A 20,982-nucleotide genomic window follows, 5' to 3' on the forward strand; every position below is an offset into this window, starting at 1 on the left:
CTGGGGCTGAGGTGATTGGCCTCCAACAACCACTAACATCTTCCTTTGTGCTAGGTATGACTCCAGCCACTGGAGAGTTTTCCCCCTGACTCCCATTTACTTCAATTTTACGAGGGCTCCTTGGTGCCACACTCGGTCAAATGCTGCCTTGATGTCAAGGGCAGTCACTCTCACCTCACCTCTGGAATTCAGCTCTTTTGTCCATGTTTGGACCAAGGCTGTCATGAGGTCTGGAGCCGAGTGGTCCTGGCGGAACCCAAACTGAGCATCGGTGAGCAGGTTATTGGTGAGTAAGTGTCACTTGATAGCACTGTCGACGACACCTTCCATTACTTTGCTGATGATTGAGAGTAGACTGATAGGGCGGTAATTGGCCGGATTGGATTTGTCCTGCTTTTTGTGCATGAGATTTTTGGACTGGTATGTTATGTGTATCTCAGTCTGCACTAATAGAATTGATACTCTATCTTTAAATCTCATTCTACGAGTGCATTCTGAACAGGTATCTAATTTGTTTCTCAGGTTTACTATCTTTCAATATTTCTCACTCTGGTACTCCACCTGAGTTTTGGACTTGTATGCAATTTGTATCATATGATACACATTTCGAATCGATATTGCATGTATTAAAGTCATGTGTGTGAGAGTTCTGGCCCAGTATTCAATTTGAATCTCGGGGTACATTATTGGGATTCATTCTGTACCTTTGAATCGGGTACCATGTGTGATTTCTATCTGGTATTTAATTCGTAGCTAATGTTGCTCTATTGTGAGATTGACACAGTGCCTTTCACTCTGAGAGTGTGGTTTTGGACTGGGATTTTTGTATCTACCTGTCAGCGGGACTGAGTTAGGGGGAAATGGAACAGTGTCTGCCTCACCTACTCTGCTTGACTGTTGGATTGAAAATGTGTCTCTGGAAATTGTGATCAGTGTGGGACTGACTACTTCTGCTGTCTGAGACTGTGGAACTGATGAGCTGTCTGTGTCTCTGTGCTCTGTGAGTGATAATATACTTACTGTGTGTGAGAAGGAGCTGGCTGCACTGTTCCTTCTGCCTCGGGTGGAGGAAGCATCACATTTATTCTGGATCGTTCAAGGGTTTGCCTGGAGAAAGAAAATTATCTTTTGTTACTCAGGAACATGTGAGGTAGGAAATACAGAAGTGATCAGTTTAATATCTCTGTCAATGATCATTTTGAATATCCACAAATGAAATCCAGTGATACAAACAGTGTCAGTGTCTGACTCCACTGGAGCACTGCAGCACTCAGCTTCTGCATACCAGGTGTGTTGGGCTGTTTTACAAAAATTTAATGACATCGAGACACGGCCCAACCCCTGCACTGATCCATGAATGGGACTACCCGATGGGGCAGGGACCTTTGTACAGGTCAGGTTTCTAATCGCCTCTCCCATGGGACTAACCGTTCAACCGAAACCAAACAGCCGCTGTTTAAAATGTGACCTTCACATTTCTCACCTGATGCCTGCAATAGATGCTCTTTGTACAACTCCCCACATCCTTACTGTCCAGCTCTGTTTCCACTCTTCACTGTCCAATCACAATAAACAGGGTGAGGCTGGAATTAACCAGGACCATTCACTCCTGGTTTGGGGAGAGGAAGCAGCAATGATTTTAATAGCAGGTTCTTCCCATTCTCTCTCCCTTCCCCTGGACACACCCTGTACGCACACAGCCCGTGAATGACCTCTCCCTTCCCACCTCTCACTCCACGTTCCGGGACCAGTTCCTGATCCACTCCGCCCCTTACAAACAGCCCCCGGACTCCCCCTGAACTTCCCCCGGACTCAATGCCGATCTCTGCGCCCATCTGCGGCCACGGTCCCGAAGCGATGATCTGCTGTAACGAGGCTGCTCTTTGCTCCCTTCCCCCGGGGGCCGTGATCTCTCCATTCCCGCCTGTTTTAAACCATCTTCTTCCGCTCACTGAGGGAATGGCGCCCACAATTCCCAATCCAAAAATCGATGGAAACTTTCCCCAATTGAATTTTTCCGAGTCTGATCAAAGGATTTGGGTCTGGGGGAAACGTCAGAGGGAATGGGGACACAGGCAGTGCAGGAACAGGCACCAGAATAGGAAACAGATGGGATTCCACCAGTGCCAAACGCTGGAATCCAGACTGACTTTACAATCTCCAACTATTAAACTACATGTTTCCGTCCCTGCTGTTTCTCTCGGGGTCTTTTGACGGTAAAGAGCCTTTCAGAGATAAAGTGAGCGGCTGTGAAATCAGCCAATGGATTCTCTTCATTAATGGCCCCTATAATGTGTGACTGAGAGAGGATTTCTCAAACCAATCCTGGAGAAACATGGGAGGAAAGTGGGAGTCGGTGTATTTGCTGGGACCGTGTAGGGTTAATATCAGGCAGCAACAGTCGTAGATTAATTTAACCGGAGTGAAACTGTAGGTCACTGAGAGTAATATCGAACAGCCCTGAGCTGTAAAACTGCAGATAGTACAACAGGCATTAGTGGGTTAAATGTGACCCATTGTTTCTGTCCCTCTCTGTACTGTCCCTGAGTGTGGGATTAATAGTGTTTCTGACACTTGTACAATATCAGTGAGAGATGAGATTGCATCTTCTGTCTCTCCAACGCGATCTTTCTGGATAAAACGGCACTTTACCGGTCAGTCTGGAACTAATCCTGTTAACGTCTGTCTGTCACTGTGTCTCACCGCTCTCTCTGTCTCTCTCACCGTGTCTGCCTCCCTCTCTCTCTCTGGTGCTGTATATGAAGGTGGATACTGCTATTGAGCGTGATTTGGAAACAGATAGGAAGTGTAAGACTCATACTGTCTCTCTCTCTTTCTATTGCTGGACATGAAAGTGGGATACTGTCTGATATTTCTAGAGAGAATGAGATGTCCGGGCCGGGCCTCACTGTAACTGGGGATGTGTTCGGCTCCAGTCCCAGTTCATGGTCATAATCTTTTCACTGTTTCAGGGCGAGAGTCTCTGTGAGACGGTAACACTGGCGGAGAAACTCCACATCATAACTCAAACCCCAACACATGAGATTCTCCAAATAAGCTGGAAAAAGGTGTTTGTGAAACGCTGAACCCGTCTGGGAGGGGATGTCTGGGGAGATAGAACAGGGAAACAGTATGAAATTGAGGAGCCGAGTTGACTTGTTATTGAATGGACTGTATTTAGGCAGGAATATTAACGATTTCTCATTGTAACGGGGCTTATTTGAAAGCTTCGGGTTTTGGGAACCCTTGAATATGAAGCCCGGGTCTGTCAGGGTTTGTGCGGAGCGCTGAGGTTCGGTTCTATTATCGATAAACGGTTTGAAACTGTCGGATGGAGAGAACTGGAGGTGGAGCTGGAAGATCAGAGGCCGCTCTCCGCTCTGTCACTCTGACTGTTTCCTCCCCTCCCGATTTCTCTGTTTAATCCCCCATATGGAATCAAAGCGGGTCGGTGGACACTAAACACGGTTTACTCGTTAACAGGACGAAAGGTGAGTAATGTTCCTGATCTCCTGGGCACCAGGCAATTCACTGTTATTTGTTTCTGTACAGAGTTACATCTCAGTGATTCCCCAGTGAGTTTGATGCGTTATGTAAATAATCCAACAAAATAGAACAGAAACGGAGCGAAGCGCTGAATTCCACAGATGTAGAAAGGTTATACGAGCAGTTCTGGTGATTCTTTATGAGCCCAGCATGGCAAGGAGTTTAAATAAATACAAGAAATCTGGTGATGTGTGGGCTGGGGTCTATAAGTCACCGTTTAAAGTACCGGACTGTGGTCACTGCCTCGACTCCAGTCCCATTAATACCTCATCTCGTCCACAACGAGACAAAAGCAGCTCAAAGCCACACTGATAGCATGATATCAGCGTCTCCCTTCAGACAGTCACCAGCCCTTTCACAGATAAAGAGGGTGGCTCTGAAAAGAGCCTTTCCATCGAGTTACATTGAAACTACAGCACAGAAACAGGCTATTCGGCCGAAAACTAGTCTATGCTGGCGTTTATGCTGCTCATGAGCCTCCTCCTTCCTTACTTCATCGAACCCTATCGGCATATCCTTCTATTCCTTTCTCCCTCATGTGCTGATCTATCATCCCCTTAAATGCCCCCGATGTTATTTGCCTCAGCTACTCCTCGTAGTTGCAAGTTCCACATTCTAACCACTCTCTGGGTAAAGCAATTTCTCCTGAATTCCCTATTTGATTTATTAGCGACTATTTTATATTTATTACCTGAAGTTTTGGACTCCCCACAAGTGGAAACATTTTCTCGACATCTATCCTAACAAACCCTGTCATTATCTTAAAAACCTCGATCAGATCAACCCTCAGCCTTCTCTTTTCCAGTGAAACGAGACCCAGTCTGTTCAGTCTTTCCTGATAAGAATATCCTCTCATTTCTGGTATCATCCTTGTGAATCTTGTCTGCACCTTCTCCAATGCCCCTACGTCTATAATATGGAGACGAGACCAGTTCGCAGTATTCCAAGTCTGGTCTAAACAAGGTTCTATACAAGTTTAACATAACTTCTTTGCTTTTCAACTCTATCCCTCTAGAAATGAATCCTAGTGTTTGATTTGTCTTTTTATGACCTGATTAACCTGGGTCGCTACTTTTAGTAATTTGTGTATCTGTACCACTAGATCCCTTTGCTCCTCTATCCCGTTTAGACTCTTATTATCCAAGCAGTGTGTGACCTCCTGATTCTTCATTCTGCAAGTTTATTAATGCCCTCTTGCATTTTGATGCATTCTTCCTTTGTATTAACTAAATCCCCCAAGTTGGTGTCGTCCACAAATTTTGGAATTGTACTTCCGATTCCCGAATCCAAATCGTTCATGTAAATTGTGAAGAACAGTCGTCCCAGCAACTGGAATTCCACTTCCCACCTTTTGCCAGTCTGAGAAGCGACCCTTAACCTCTATTCTCGGCTTTCAGTTTTGCAGCCAACTTACTATCCATTCTGCCACCTGATCCTGATTCCACGTGCTCTGAACTTAGCCATGAGTCTACAATGTGGTACATTATAGAAGGCCTTCGGAAAATCCAAATCTATCACATCTACTGCATTAAACGTGTCGACACTTTCTGTTCCTTCTTCAAAGATTTCAATCAGGTTGGTCCTGTCCTTTGGGTTATCAGATTAAGCCTTGGCCGGTTTACTTGCTCTTGGAGCTCACAATGCTGGTTTTCTTCTGCAGCAACAAGGCCTGGATATCAGACAACACCCTGAGCGATGGTCACCCGTCCCAGCAGCTTGTTGAGCTCCTCGTCGTTGCGGATGGCCAGCTGCAGGTGTCTGGGGATGATGCGGGTCTTCTTGTTTGTCCCGGGCCGCGTTGCCGGCCAGCTCGAGGATTTCAGCCGTCAGATACTCGATGCACAGCAGCCAGATAGACCGGGGCTCCGGCACCCACACGTTCAGCATAGTTCCCCTTTCGCAGGAGCCTGTGAACACGGGTAACAGGGAACTGCAGTCCGCCCCGGGATGAGCGAATCTTGGACTTGGACCGAATTTTACCGCCGGTTTTCCCTCTTCCAGACATTTCCACAATCTCACAAACACTTTCACAACGAATGAAGAAATCCTCCCGCACTCGCCCTTCTTATACCTTCTGGAGGAGTACAGTGGGGGCACTTGTGATGGGTCTCTCTCAAAGTGTTTACACTGCCCGCTCACCCTCACTGATATTCTATCTTTGAACTGCTGTAATATCGTCCTTTAGTAATATTGCTACTCCTCCTCCTTTCCCTATTTCCCTGTCCTTTCCAAAGATCTTATAGACTTGAATATTAAGCTGCCATTCCTGCCCAGTTGGTCGTCAGGTCTCTGTAATGATTTAATGGAATTATTTAACTTTACTCAATGGCTGATGTGAGCTGTGGTAAAATGTATTTCCAGCTGGTCAAGTATTGCAGGTATCGACTGTCTCTTCAGTCCGATATCAGGTGAAGAATTACTGGCTGGTGTGGAATTTCCATTGATTGGGGGTTGGCGAAATCTACTGGGCGGAAACAGGAACTGCAACAGAGCGAGAAAGGATCCGTCAGAAACCAGTTCAAATGAAGAACAAAATCCAACAGCCTGCAGTGTCTGTTCAGGATCTGATGTTTGGGAACTATTTTATTGTTGATTATTTTCAGCGATGGTGGTGTAGTGGTGAGCATAGCTGCCTTCCAAGCAGTTGACCCGGGTTCGATTCCCGGTCATCGCAATTAAGTGTTCTTATTAGTTTATTTCCATCAGAAACTCTTAAGTTTATAATCGGGTTTGATGCAGTTCAGTTGGATATTGTTTCCAAAACATAATCGGGTGTAATTAAAGTGAAATGTTTTCAACCTTCATTTATTTTCCCTATAGAAGGAAAAGAGGAAAAACATGCTGGAAATACTGAGTTACCAAGGGTCTAATGAGAGTGAGGAAGGGAAATTGTCAGGGTGTTGGAATATAAGAGTAAGGAGGTCTTGCTGCAATTGTAGTATGAGGAAATATTGTGTAAAACTGGCCAATATTCGGTGGAGTTTAGAAGAATGAGAGGAGATCGCATTGAAATGTATAAAATTCTTAGAAGGCTTGACAGGGCAGATGCTGAGAGTCTGATTCCCCTGACTGGAGAGTCAAGAACTCGAGCTCATAGTCTCAAGATAAGGGGTCGGTCATTTAGGACCGACATGAGGAAACATTTCTTCACTCAAAGGATTGTGAATCTTTGGAATTCTCTACACCCAGAGGGCTGTGGATGCTCAGTGTTTGAGTTATATTCAAAGCTGAGATCGATAGATTTTTGGACTCTAGGGGAATCAAGGGATATGGGGATCGGGCGGGAAAGTGGAGTTCATATCGAAGATCAGCCATGATCTTATTGAATGGCGGAGCAGGCTCGATGGGCCATATGGCCTATTCTGCTGCTATTTCTTATGTTCTATGTAAAGAGCTTTATTTCCAAGTGTGCTGACGACAATAATTTAGGTAGCACAGTAAACATTGTAGATGGGAGCAGAAATTTGCAAAGGGACATTGATAGATAAAGTGAATGGGTGAAACTGTGGCAGATGGAGTTCAACGTGGGGAAGTGTGAGGTCATCCCTTTGGACCATAAAACGATAGATCTGTGTATTTTCTAAATGGCAAGAAGCCAGGAACTGTGGGGGAGTAGAGAGATTTAGGTGACCAAGTACAGAAATCAATAAAAGTGATCACTAAATCACAAAAAAAATGTTAAAATGGAGATTAAATTTTGATTTTTATCTCAAGGGAATTGGAATAAAAAGCAGTGGAAGTTATGTCCCGTTATACAGAGCTCTGGTTAGGCATCATTTAGAGTTCAGTGCTCAGTTCTGGGCACCGCACTCTCTATAATGGCTTGGAATGAGAAGGGGTTTTTCATTAAAGGAAGCTCACTGAAATACAGGGTTTTTGAAGAGTTACGCTCAGAATTGGGAGCGGAGCTCAGTTACTGCTTCACACTGTTGCAACACATTGAGGAGAACAGCATCAATGAAGAAAAAGGGAATGAAATGAAATGTGTCACACAGTTACATCTCGCTGCTCTGTCTGACCATTTTAGTCGCTACTTCCCTGCGGAGGGATTTGAAAATTTGAAGGAAAAGCGTTGGGTGAAAGATCCTTTTGCTTTCGAAAATCCTGAATCAATAATGAGGCTAAACTTGATGCCTGAGCAAGAAAAGGAGCCGGTGCGACTCACCTGTGAGCACACTGAAAACACGCCACAAGTCATTCAGTTTGTCATCTTTTTGGATCAGTGCTTTCAAAGAATATCCTCTGTTATGATTACTGTTCTGTTGTTGCTGCCGTTCACAACAACCTACATGTGCGAACTGGGATTTTCGACTTTGACAAGGTTAAATACAAGAGAAAGAAACTCAACAGCGCACCTGAGATGCGTGAAGCACTTTCATCCTGTGATCCAGATTGGAACGAGATCATGACCAACTGACAGACCCACCCCTCACATTGAGGAAGTGAAACTCAACCTGATCTTCTTTTACTGTATTTATACTGTATTTAAAATGTTTTTCAAGCAACGTCAATGTCTAATTTTAGTTATTACTTGAAGTGAAGTGAAGAGCGAGCATGGACTGACCTTTATTGGGATTTGATGAAAACTCCAGTCTGAAGTTATTATTGTTTGGGGTTCCTGGGGGAAGTGTTTTTCTTCCATTGTGTCACGAGAAAAATAAAATTGCTGGACTATAACTTGGTGTTGTAAAATTGTTTACAATTGTCAACCCCAGTCCATCACCGGCATCTCCACATCACGAGAAAAATAGTTTGAGAAACTCTGTTCCACATTGTACGGTCAGTGTCTGTTCAGCAAACCGGCTCTGAATTCCTCAGTCTGTATTTCTAGAAACGGTTCTGTGGGCGACGCGCGCAATAAAACACTGACCCACAACCTGCGACTAATGGCGGCCGGATGCCCCACAATCCCCCGCGCCCCAGAAACCCCTCTATCTCTCCGAGGCGCTGATTTCTCGGGCCAGCGGCCCTGGCCGCGACTGCGCATTGCGCCCCTTCGAATGGAGATAGACCGTATTCTACCCCGCGGGGCATTCTGGGTAAGATCATCAGCCATTGTAAACCCCTTTTGCTGATATTTCAGTGATTTGGTTCAGAAGAGCGAAGTTTATCGAATCAAAAGCAAAATACTGCGGATGCTGGAAATGTGAAATAAAAACAGAAAATTCTGGAAAGCAAGTGAGGCAGCGTCTGTGGACAAAGAAACAGAGTTAACGTTTCAGGTCAAAGTTAAGGTTTCGTCAGAACTGGAAGAAGTTAAAGAGTTAATAGTTTTTAAATCAGGTACAGAGCCAGGCAAAAGGCGCGGGCAGGGGAAGTACAAAATGGAAGGTCTGTGTGAGGTGGAGGGCAGGAGTGATAATGTGACAAAAGGGATGATGGTGCAAGGGGAGGAGGGTGGTAATGGGACAAGCAAAGAAACAAAAGATGGGTCTGGAGGAGCTTTAAAGTCAGCTCGATGTGTAAATGATAAAAGGGATTCTGGTGCAAGGGAATGAGTGTGGTAATGGGACAAGTAAAGAAACAAAAGATGGGTGGAGAGGAGCTTTAAAGTCAGCTCGATGTCTAAATGATATCGTGAACCGAAAGAAATGCATTTGAAGTAGAGAGCCAAAGACACGCCAATAATAATTGCAGCTTTTCATTTGATTCGATTTTAAATCGCTAAGTTGATGAACTGAATCTTGTTTCTCTAATTTTCCAATTCAGATTCAAGGCCTCATTTTATTTTCTTTCTCTGAGCCCCTCAACTTCACCCGGCAGCGTAATGTTGTCGAGTGGTGATTGATTGCCCCAAGAATCAACAGGAAGAGAGCCCAGGCTGGAGGGCCAAGGGAGCAGCGTGTTCTGCACCAATCGTGGTGCTTGACGGGTGGAACCTGGGTCGGTGAGTCAGGTGAGTTAGTGGGAACCCCTGTTAATAATTTATCTTTGAAAAGCTCAATCGAGATTTCTTTTGTCAGAAAGTAGTTTTAACATTTGTCAGTATTTATTTTATCTGGAGTTCCTATAATTAGTTTCAGACACTTCAGTGCCAAGTGGATCAACTGTTCAAATTCCCTCTTTCCATGTCACCTCTGAGAACTCTGCGTTTTTCCAAATCTGGCATCTTGTTCATGGCCAACTTCCTTCGCTCTTTGAACAAGCTTAGTCCTAATGTGTCCTTCTTTGGCTCAGAGTCAATTGTTTTTCTGATTACGCTCTTGTGAAGTGCTTTGGAACATTTTACTACGTTAAAGGCGCAGGTTGTTGTTGATCTGCTAAAGTTGGCCTCAGCTTTGCCGGACAGAATCAGCCAGGGACGGCGGCTGTGCTGCTCCCCGTGGTCGAAATGCCGGCAGTTCGCTGGAAAGACTCACAAGTGCAGAATTTCCATTTGCCCGGGTACTGGAGGGTAAACAGTGACTGGGGCCGAAACCCACCATAATGCAGAACATTCAGGAGAGAAAGGGAGAAAAATAGAGGCTGTGATGAATCTGGATTTCAAACAGCGAGGACGTGTCAAGGAGGGAGATGTGTGTGACGGGGGATTTACAGATTAATAGGGGCAAGGAGGGAGAGTGTGAGGGACGGGGGATTTACAGAATAATAGGAGCAAGGAGGGAGAGAGTGTGTGGGACGGGGGATTTACAGATTAATAGGGGCAAGGAGGGAGAGAGTGTGTGGGACGGGGGATTTACAGATTAATAGGGGCAAGGAGGGAGAGAGTGTGTGGGACGGGGGATTTACAGATTAATAGGGGCAAGGAGGGAGAGAGTGTGTGGGACGGGGGATTTACAGCTTAATAGGGGCAAGGAGGGAGAGTGTGTGGGACGGGGGATTTACAGCTTAATAGGGGCAAGGAGGGAGAGTGTGGGACGGGGGATTCACAGATTAATAGGGGCAAGGAGGGAGAGTGTGGGACGGGGGATTTAAAGCTTAATAGGAGCAAGGAGGGAGAGAGTGTGTGGGACGGGTGATTTAAAGCTTAATAGGAGCAAGGAGGGAGAGAGTGTGTGGGACGGGTGATTTAAAGCTTAATAGGAGCAAGGAGGGAGAGTGTGGGACGGGGGATTTACAGCTTATTAGGGGCAAGGAGGGAGAGAGTGTGTGGGACGGGGTATTTACAGCTTAATAGGGGCAAGGAGGGAGAGTGTGTGGGACGGGGGATTTACAGCTTAATAGGGGCAAGGAGGGAGAGTGTGGGACGGGGGATTTACAGCTTATTAGGGGCAAGGAGGGAGAGTGTGGGACGGGGGATTTGCAGCTTAATAGGGGCAAGGAGGGAGAATGTGGGACGGGGGACTTACAGCTTAATAGGGGCAAGGAGGGAGAGTGTGGGACGGGGGATTTACAGCTTAATAGGGGCAAGGAGGGAGAATGTGGGACGGGGGATTTACAGCTTAATAGGGGCAAGGAGGGAGAGTGTGGGACGGGGGATTTACAGCTTAATAGGGGCAAGGAGGGAGAATGTGGGACGGGGGATTTACAGCTTAATAGGGGCAAGGAGGTAGAATGTGGGACGGGGGACTTACAGCTTAATAGGGGCAAGGAGCGAGAGTGTGGGACGGGGGATTTACAGCTTAATAGGGGCAAGGAGGGAGAGTGTGGGACGGGGGATTTACAGCTTAATAGGGGCAAGGAGGGAGAGAGTGTGTGGGACGGGTGATTTAAAGCTTAATAGGAGCAAGGAGGGAGAGAGTGTGTGGGACGGGGTATTTACAGCTTAATAGGGGCAAGGAGGGAGAGTGTGGGACGGGGGATTTACAGCTTATTAGGGGCAAGGAGGGAGAGTGTGGGACGGGGGATTTGCAGCTTAATAGGGGCAAGGAGGGAGAATGTGGGACGGGGGACTTACAGCTTAATAGGGGCAAGGAGGGAGAGTGTGGGACGGGGGATTTACAGCTTAATAGGGGCAAGGAGGGAGAATGTGGGACGGGGGATTTACAGCTTAATAGGGGCAAGGAGGGAGAGTGTGGGACGGGGGATTTACAGCTTAATAGGGGCAAGGAGGGAGAATGTGGGACGGGGGATTTACAGCTTAATAGGGGCAAGGAGGTAGAATGTGGGACGGGGGACTTACAGCTTAATAGGGGCAAGGAGCGAGAGTGTGGGACGGGGGATTTACAGCTTAATAGGGGCAAGGAGGGAGAGTGTGGGACGGGGGATTTACAGCTTAATAGGGGCAAGGAGGGAGAGAGTGTGTGGGACGGGTGATTTAAAGCTTAATAGGAGCAAGGAGGGAGAGAGTGTGTGGGACGGGTGATTTAAAGCTTAAAAGGGGCAAGGAGGGAGAGTGTGGGACGGGGGATTTACATATTAATAGGGGCAAGGAGGGAGAATGTGGGACGGGGGACTTACAGCTTAATAGGGGCAAGGAGGGAGAGTGTGGGACGGGGGATTTACAGCTTAATAGGGGCAAGGAGGGAGAGTGTGGGACGGGGGATTTACAGCTTATTAGGGGCAAGGAGGGAGAGTGTGGGACGGGGGATTTGCAGCTTAATAGGGGCAAGGAGGGAGAATGTGGGACGGGGGACTTACAGCTTAATAGGGGCAAGGAGGGAGAGTGTGGGACGGGGGATTTACAGCTTAATAGGGGCAAGGAGGGAGAATGTGGGACGGGGGATTTACAGCTTAATAGGGGCAAGGAGGGAGAGTGTGGGACGGGGGATTTACAGCTTAATAGGGGCAAGGAGGGAGAATGTGGGACGGGGGATTTACAGCTTAATAGGGGCAAGGAGGTAGAATGTGGGACGGGGGACTTACAGCTTAATAGGGGCAAGGAGCGAGAGTGTGGGACGGGGGATTTACAGCTTAATAGGGGCAAGGAGGGAGAGTGTGGGACGGGGGATTTACAGCTTAATAGGGGCAAGGAGGGAGAGAGTGTGTGGGACGGGTGATTTAAAGCTTAATAGGAGCAAGGAGGGAGAGAGTGTGTGGGACGGGGTATTTACAGCTTAATAGGGGCAAGGAGGGAGAGTGTGGGACGGGGGATTTACAGCTTATTAGGGGCAAGGAGGGAGAGTGTGGGACGGGGGATTTGCAGCTTAATAGGGGCAAGGAGGGAGAATGTGGGACGGGGGACTTACAGCTTAATAGGGGCAAGGAGGGAGAGTGTGGGACGGGGGATTTACAGCTTAATAGGGGCAAGGAGGGAGAATGTGGGACGGGGGATTTACAGCTTAATAGGGGCAAGGAGGGAGAGTGTGGGACGGGGGATTTACAGCTTAATAGGGGCAAGGAGGGAGAATGTGGGACGGGGGATTTACAGCTTAATAGGGGCAAGGAGGTAGAATGTGGGACGGGGGACTTACAGCTTAATAGGGGCAAGGAGCGAGAGTGTGGGACGGGGGATTTACAGCTTAATAGGGGCAAGGAGGGAGAGTGTGGGACGGGGGATTTACAGCTTAATAGGGGCAAGGAGGGAGAGAGTGTGTGGGACGGGTGATTTAAAGCTTAATAGGAGCAAGGAGGGAGAGAGTGTGTGGGACGGGTGATTTAAAGCTTAAAAGGGGCAAGGAGGGAGAGTGTGGGACGGGGGATTTACATATTAATAGGGGCAAGGAGGGAGAATGTGGGACGGGGGACTTACAGCTTAATAGGGGCAAGGAGGGAGAGTGTGGGACGGGGGATTTACAGCTTAATAGGGGCAAGGAGGGAGAATGTGGGACGGGGGATTTACAGCTTAATAGGGGCAAGGAGGTAGAATGTGGGACGGGGGACTTACAGCTTAATAGGGGCAAGGAGGGAGAGTGTGGGACGGGGGATTTACAGCTTAATAGGGGTAAGGAGGGAGAGTGTGGGGACGGGGGATTTACAGCTTAATAGGGGTAAGGAGGGAGAGTGTGGGGACGGGGGATTTACAGCTTAATAGGGGTAAGGAGGGAGAGTGTCTCCGCGCCTCACGTTGCCCTCTTCTTAATCTCAAGGGCTTGACATATTCTTGCCGGCCTCTGCTACAATGTGCCTGAGCATTTCTAGTCCCGTCCAACCGTAAGCAAAGTGACTGATAATGGGAGTATTCGAAAATGTGCCCTGAAACAGGAAGGATGGTTACAGCACAGCCCAAGGAGTCTCACCCCCTCTCCCAGCCTTTCTTCTCCAAGCCCCCTTTCTCATTACTCTGAGTGCCGAGGCCTGGTTTCTTCCATTCACCCACAGTTATATGAGGTCCGCAAACTCCATGTTTAATTGTCTTGTTGGAGCAGAAAATGAGATGATTTTAGGCCCAGTAAATCCTTGGGTGGCCGGATAAACTGAAGGCAATCAGTTCTTCTTTCCTTGGTTAAAACATTGCTTCGGCTGGGGATGTAGCTCAGTGGTAGTGCACATGCTTTGCATGTATGAGGTCCTGGGTTCAATCCCCAGCATCTCCTAGAATGTTTTTGCACCTGAATTACCCCCAGAAAGATGAATCGCAGTGCAGCGAGTTGCAACTTCTGAGGCTCCACAAGCGTTAAATTGTCCCGGAGGAGGACTTCATCTCACGGTCCCCTCAGCTGCTCAGCTCAGAGCAGCCGCCGACTGACCGGAATGTGTGACGGTGCAATGTCGAGCGAGCCGTCCCAGCTCTTGTTCCTGTTTGACCCTCCATCATTCTTGCATGTCCCTTGAATGTCGTACTTAGAGGAAAATATTTGCAGGGCTCTGGGGATTGGGCGTGGGAGTGGGACTGGCTGAATTGCTCTAACATAGAGCTGGCGTGGACTCGATGGGCTAAATGGCTTCCTTCTGTGCTGTCACATAAAAACATAGAAAATAGGAGCAAGAGTTGGCCATTCGGCCCTTCGGGCATGCTGCACCATTCAAAATGATCATGGCTGATTTTCTAACTCAGTACCCTGTTCCCGCTTTTTCCCCATATCCCTTGATTCCTATGGCATTAAGAAACATATCTATCTCCTTCTTGAATACATCTAATGACTTGGCATCCACTGCCTTCTGTGGTAGAGAATTCCACAGCTTCACCACCCTCTGAGTGAAAAGATTTCTCCTCATCTCGGTTCTAAATGGTATACCCCGTATCCTGAGACTGTTACCCCTGGTTCTGGAACCTTTCTATGTTTCAATGATTCAGAGTTTTGATTTCAGCCAAATCACTGACTATTAGCAATTGTTTTTTCCCGCTAAATTGTTTTTTTGAAAGTTCAATGTAGAGGAGCAGAAACCCCGTGAACTGAAGCAGAGGTTGAACATTGTGAGCACACGGAACCGCTGGGCATCTCGTTGTCCTGGAGAGAGGAAGCAGAAAGCCCACTTGTTTACTTAGAAAGTGACGCGCGGTTCGCTGTAGTTCTATACAAGTTAACATAACTTCTTTTCTTTTCAATTCTAACTCTCTGGAAATGAACTCTAGTGTTTGATTTGCCTTTTTATGGCCTTATTAACCTGCGCCGCTACTTTCAGTTATCTTTGTATCTGTACCCCTTTGCTCCTCTATCCCGTTTAGACTCCTATTATCCAAGCATGTGACCTACTTATCCATCATTCTGCAAGTTTATTAATGTCCTCTTGCATTTTGACGCATAGTTTCTCAGTATTAACTACACCCCCCAATTTAGTGTCATCAGCAAATTTTGTAATTGTACTTCCGATTCATGAATCCAAATCGTTAACGTAAAATGTGAACAGCACTGATCCCTGTGTTAAAGCACTTCCCACATTTTGCAAGTCTGAGTAGCAACCCTTTACCCCATTCTCTATTTTCTGTTTTGTAGCCAGCTTACTATCCATTCCGCTACCTGTCCCTTGCCTCCAGATGCTCTGAACTTAGCCATGAGTCTACAATGCGGGACATCATCGAATGCCTACTGAAAATCCAAATATATTACATCTACCAAATTAACTTTATCTACACTTTCTGTTACTTCTTCAAAGGATTTAATAAGTTTGGTGCTGCCCTTGTTCTATTAATAGATTAAGTCTTGGTCGCTTTACTTGTTCTTGGGAGGAGAGGAGAGTCCAAGAGATGAGCGCAGTGTAAAAGGAGAGTCCAGAGACCGGGAAGAGAGTCTGAGAGGTGAACGCAATGCAAATATAAGGCAAGTCATGGCAGCAGAGCTCGTACCCGTGATATGCTCCTCCTGCACTATGTGGGAAGTCATGAACACTACAGGTATCCCTGGCGACCATGTGTGCAGGAAGCGTGTCCAGCTGTAGCTACTGGCTAACCGGATTTCGGAGCTGGAGCTGCGGGTGGATTCACTGTGGAGCATCCACAATGCTGAGACTATCGTGGATAGCACGTTCAGTGAGGTGGTCACACCGCAGATAAAGATTACGCAGGCAGAAATGAAATGGGTGATCGCCAGGGAGAGTAAAAGGACTAGACAGGTAGAGCAGGAGTCCCCTGGGGCCATCTCCCTCTCAAACAGATATACCGCTTCGGATACTGTTGGGGGAGATGGCTTATCAGGGGAAAGCAGCAAGAGCCAGGTTCGTGGCACCACGGGTGGCTCTGCTGCACAGGAGGGGAGGAAGAAGAGTGGCAGCGCTATATTGATAGGGGATTCAAATGTAAGAGGGACAGATAGGCGTTTCTCTGGCCGCAAACGTGACTCCAGGATCGTATGTTGCCTCCTTGGTGCTAGGGTCAAGGATATCACGGAGCAGCTGCAGGGCATTCTGGAGGGGGAGGGTGAACAGCCAGTAGTCGTGGTCCATATCGTTACCAACGACATAAGTAAAAAGGGATGAGGTCCTGCAAGGTGAATTTAAGCAGTTAGGAGATAAATTAAAAAGCAGGACCTCAAAGGCAGTGATCTCAGGATTACTACCGGTGCCACGTGCTAGTGAGTACAGGAACAGGAGAATAGACTGGATGAATGCGTGGCTGCAGGGATGGTGTAGGAGGCAGGGATATGGATTCCTGGGATATTGGAGCCGGTTCAGGGGAAGGTGGGACCTGTAAAAGCGGGACGGGTTACACCCGAGCAGGACTGGGACCGATGTCCTCGCGGGGGTGTTTGCTAGTGCTGTTGGGGAAGGTTTAAACTGGAGTCGCAGGGGGATGGGAACCTGAGCAGGGAGACAAAGGAGGGGGAAACAAGGATAGAAACAAAAGAAATGGAAGAAGCAGTGGAAGGCAGAGAAAACAAGGGCGAAAAACAAATAAATAAAATTAAGATGACTAGTAATCTTAAAAAGACAATTCGAAAGGCATTGTGTCTTAATCCACGGAGCATTCGCAATAAGCTAGATGAATTAACAACACAGATGGATATTAACGGTTATGATATAGTTGCGATTACGGAGACATGGCTGCAAGGTGACCAAGGATGGAGCAGGTGTATTAAATATTTAGGCAGGACAGGCAAAAAGGGAAAGGAGGTGGGGTAGCATTGTTAGTAAAGAAGGGAATCAATGCAGTAGTGAGGAAGGATATTGGCACGGAAAATCACGATGTCGAATCTGTATGGGTGGAGCTAAGAAACATCAAGGGGCAGAAAACGTTGGTGGGGGTTGTCTTTAGGCCCCCAAACAGTAGTGGAGATGTAGGGGAGGGCATTAAACAGGAAATTAGAGATGCATGCAAGAAGGGTAGAACTATAATCATGGGTGACTTTAATCTACATATAGATTGGTCAAACCAAATTAGCAATAATACTGTGCGGGAGGAATTCCTGGAGTGTGTGCGTGATGGTTTTCCAGACCAATACGTTGAGGAACCAACTGGAGAACAGGCGATCCTAGACTGGGTATCGTGCAATGAGAAACGATTAATGAACAAGGGGAGAGCGATCATAACATGATAGAATTCCTCATTTAGATGGAGAGTCAAGTAATTGAATCCGAAACTGGTGTCCTGAATCTAAATAAAGGAAATTACGAAAGTATGAGGTGCGAGTTGGCCATGATAGATTGGGGAAATTTACTGAAAGGAATGACGGTAGATTGCAATGGCTAATATTTAAAGAACGTGGGCAGGAATTACAACAATTATTCATTCCTGTCTGGCGCAAAAATAAAACTGGAAAAGTGGCTCAACCGTGGTTTACAAAAGAAATTAGGGATAGTATTAGATCCAAAGAGGAGACTTATAAAATTGCCAGAAAAATTGGCAAGCCTGAGGATTGAGTGCGGTTCAGAATTCAGCAAAGGAGCACGAAGAGATTGATTAAGAGGGGAAAAATAGAGTATGAGAGTAAACTAGCAGGGAACATAAAAACTGACTGTAAAAGCTTCGATAAATATGTCAAGAGAAAAAGATTAGTGAAGACAAATGTAGGTTCCTTACAGTCAGAAATGGGGGAAATTATAACGGGGAACAAAGAAATGGCAGAACAATTAAACACATACCTTGGTTCTGTTTTCACAAAGGAGGACACAAATAACCTGCCAGAAATGATAGGAAACCAAGGGTCTAGTGAGACGGAGGAACTGAAGCAAACCAATATTAATAAAGAAATAGTGCTCGGGAAATTAATGAGGCTAAAGGCTGACAAATCCCCAGGGCCTGATAATCTACATCCCAGAGTACTAAAGGAAGTGGCCCTGGAAATAGTGGATGCATTGGTGATCATTTTCCAAAATTCTATAGACTCTGGAACAATTCCTACAGATCGGAGTGTGATAAATGTAACCCCACTATTTAAAAAAGGAGGGAGAGAAAAAACAGGGAATTACAGACCAGTTAGCCTAACATCAGTAGTGGGGAAAATGCAGAGTCCATTATAAAGGATGTGATAACAAAACACTTGGAGGGCATTAACGGGATTGGACAAAGTCAGCATGGGTTTATGAAAGGGAAATCATGTTTAACAAATCATCTGGAGCTTTTTGAGGATGTAACTAGTAGACTAGATCGGGGAGAACCAGTTGATGTGGTGTATTTGGATTTTCAGAAGGCTTTTGATAAGGTCCTACACAAGAGGTTAGTGTGCAAAATTAAAGCACATGGGATTGGGGGGAATATACTGGCACGGATTGAGAATTGGTTGACAGGCAGGAAACAGAGAGTAGGAATAAGCGAGTCTTTTTCCGGGTGGCAGCAGTGACTAGTGGTGTACCGCAGGGATCAGTGCTTAGGCCCCAGATATTCACAATATATATCAATGATTTGGATGAGGGAACTGAATGTAACATTTCCAAGTATGCAGACGAGACAAAGCTGGGGTGGAATGCAAGCTGTGAGGAGGATGCAAAGAGGCTGCAATGTGATTTAGATAAGTTGGGTGAGTGGGCAAGAACATGGCAGATGCAGTATAACGTGGATAAATGTGAGGTTATCCACTTTGGTTCTAAAAACAGAAAGGCAGATTATTATTTGAATGATGATAGATTGGGAAAAGGGGAGGTGTAAAGAGACCCGGATGTCCTTGTACACCAGTCGCTGAAAGCGAGCATTCAGGTGCAGCAAGCAGTTAGGAAGGCGAATGGTATGTTGGCCTTCATTGCAAGAGGATTTGAGTACAGGAGCAGGGATGTCTTACTGCAGTTTTACAGGGCCTTGGTGAGACCACATCTGGAGTATTTTGTGCAGTTTTGGTCTCCTTATCTGAGGAAGGATGTCCTTGCCATGGAGGGAGTGCAAAGAAGGTTTACCAGACTGATTCCTGGGATGCAGGACTGACGTATGAAGAGAGATTCGGTCGACACGGCCTATATTCACTCGAGTTTAGAAGAATGAGAGATGATCTCATCGAAACAGATAAAATTATAACGGGACGAGACAGACAGGATGAGGGAAGATGTTCCCGATGACTGGGGAGTCCAGAACCAGGGGTCACAGTCTCAGGATACGGGGAATGCCATTGAGAACCGAGATGAGGAGAAATTTCTTCTCTCAGAGGGTGGTGAACCTGTGGAATTCTCTACCACACAATGCAGTGGAGGCCAAGTAATTAGATGTATTCAAGAAGGAGATAGGTATATTTCTCAATGCTAAAGGGATCAAGGGATATGATGAAAAATCGGGAACAGTGTACTTAGTTCGGCGATCAGCTATGATCATTTTGAATGGCGGAGCAGACCCGAAGGGCTGAATGGCCAACTCTTGCTCCTATTTTCTATGTTTCTATGTTTGGTGCTCCCAGAGCTTTACTTTGGCCTGAATATTAGGCAGCACCCGGCCCTGGGCGATGGTCACCCCTCGCAGCAACTTGTTGAGCTCCTCATCCTTGCGGATGGCCAGCTGCAGGTGTCTGTGGATGAGGAGGGTCTTCTTGTTGTCCCGGGCCTCGTTGGCGGCCAGCCGTCAGATACTCGAGCACAACAGCCAGATAGACCGGAGCTCCGGCACCCACACGTTCAGCATAGTTCCCCTTTCGCAGGAGCCTGTGAACACGGCCCACAGGGAACTGCAGTCCGCCCCGGGATGAGCTCGACTTGGCCTTGGCCCGAGCTTTACCGCCGGTTTTTCCTCTTCCAGACATTTCCACAATCTCACAAACACTTTCACAAAGAATGAAGAAATCCTCCCTCACTCGCCCTTCTAATACCTTCTGGGGGAGTGCAGTGAGGGCACTTGTGATGGGTCTCTCTCAGAGTGTTTACACTGCCCGCTCACCCTCACTGATATTCTATCTTTGAACTGCTGTAATATTGTCCTTTAGTAATATTGCTGCTCCTCCTCCTTTCCCTATTTCCCTGTCCTTTCAAAAGATCTTACAGACTTGAATATTAAGCTGCCATTCCTGCCCAGTTGGTCGTCAGGTCTCTGTAATGATTTAATGTAATTATTTAACTTTACTCAATGTCTGATGTGAGCTGTGGTAAAATGTATTTCCAGCTGGTCAAGTATTGCAGGTATCGACTGTCTCTTCAGTCCGATATCAGGTGAAGAATTACTGGCTGGTGTGGAATTTCCATTGATTGGGGGTTGGCGAAATCTACTGGGCGGAAACAGGAACTGCAACAGAGCGAGAAAGGATCCGTCAGAAACCAGTGAAAATGAAGAACAAAATCCAACAGCCTGCTGTGTCTGTTCAGGATCTGATGTTTGGGAACTATTTTATTGTTGATTATTTTCAGCGATGGTGGTATAGTGGTGAGCATAGCTGCCTTCCAAGCAGTTGACCCGGGTTCGATTCCCGGCCATCGCAGTTAAGTGTTTTTATTAGTTTATTTCCATCAGAAACTCTGAAGTTGATAATCGAATTTGATGCAGTTCAGTTGGATATTGTTTCCAAAACATAATCGGGTGTAATTATAGTAAAATGTTTTCAACCTTCATTTCTTTTCCCTATAGAAGGAAAAGAGGAAAACATGCTGGAAATACTGAGTTACCAAGGGTCTAATGAGAGTGAGGAAGGGAAATGATGTTTTAGCCTTTATTGTAAGGGTGTTGGAATATAAGAGTAAGGAGGTCTTGCTGCAATTGTAGTATGAGGAAATATTGCGTTAAATTGGCCAATATTCGGTGGAGTTTAGAAGAATGAGAGGTGATCGCATTGAAATGTATAAAATTCTTAGACGGCTTGACAGGGTAGATGCTGAGAGTCTGATTCCCCTGGCTGG

General features: G+C 46.5%; 3 non-coding genes across 3 annotated transcripts; all 3 read left to right on the forward strand.

Annotated features, from left to right (window-relative positions):
- The first annotated feature begins 6,148 nt into the window (after window positions 1-6,148).
- Window positions 6,149-6,220, forward strand: trnag-ucc (transfer RNA glycine (anticodon UCC)). Its single transcript has one exon. It is a non-coding gene; the product is annotated as a tRNA-Gly (tRNA).
- A 7,609-nt stretch (window positions 6,221-13,829) lies between these two features.
- On the forward strand, window positions 13,830-13,901 carry trnaa-ugc (transfer RNA alanine (anticodon UGC)). The gene has a single exon. It is a non-coding gene; the product is annotated as a tRNA-Ala (tRNA).
- Window positions 13,902-20,495: 6,594 nt separating this feature from the next.
- On the forward strand, window positions 20,496-20,567 carry trnag-ucc (transfer RNA glycine (anticodon UCC)). The gene has a single exon. It is a non-coding gene; the product is annotated as a tRNA-Gly (tRNA).
- The last annotated feature ends 415 nt before the right edge of the window (window positions 20,568-20,982 follow it).

Source organism: Heptranchias perlo, unplaced genomic scaffold (genome assembly GCF_035084215.1).
Source record: "Heptranchias perlo isolate sHepPer1 unplaced genomic scaffold, sHepPer1.hap1 HAP1_SCAFFOLD_47, whole genome shotgun sequence".
Taxonomy (NCBI): Eukaryota; Metazoa; Chordata; class Chondrichthyes; order Hexanchiformes; family Hexanchidae; genus Heptranchias; species Heptranchias perlo.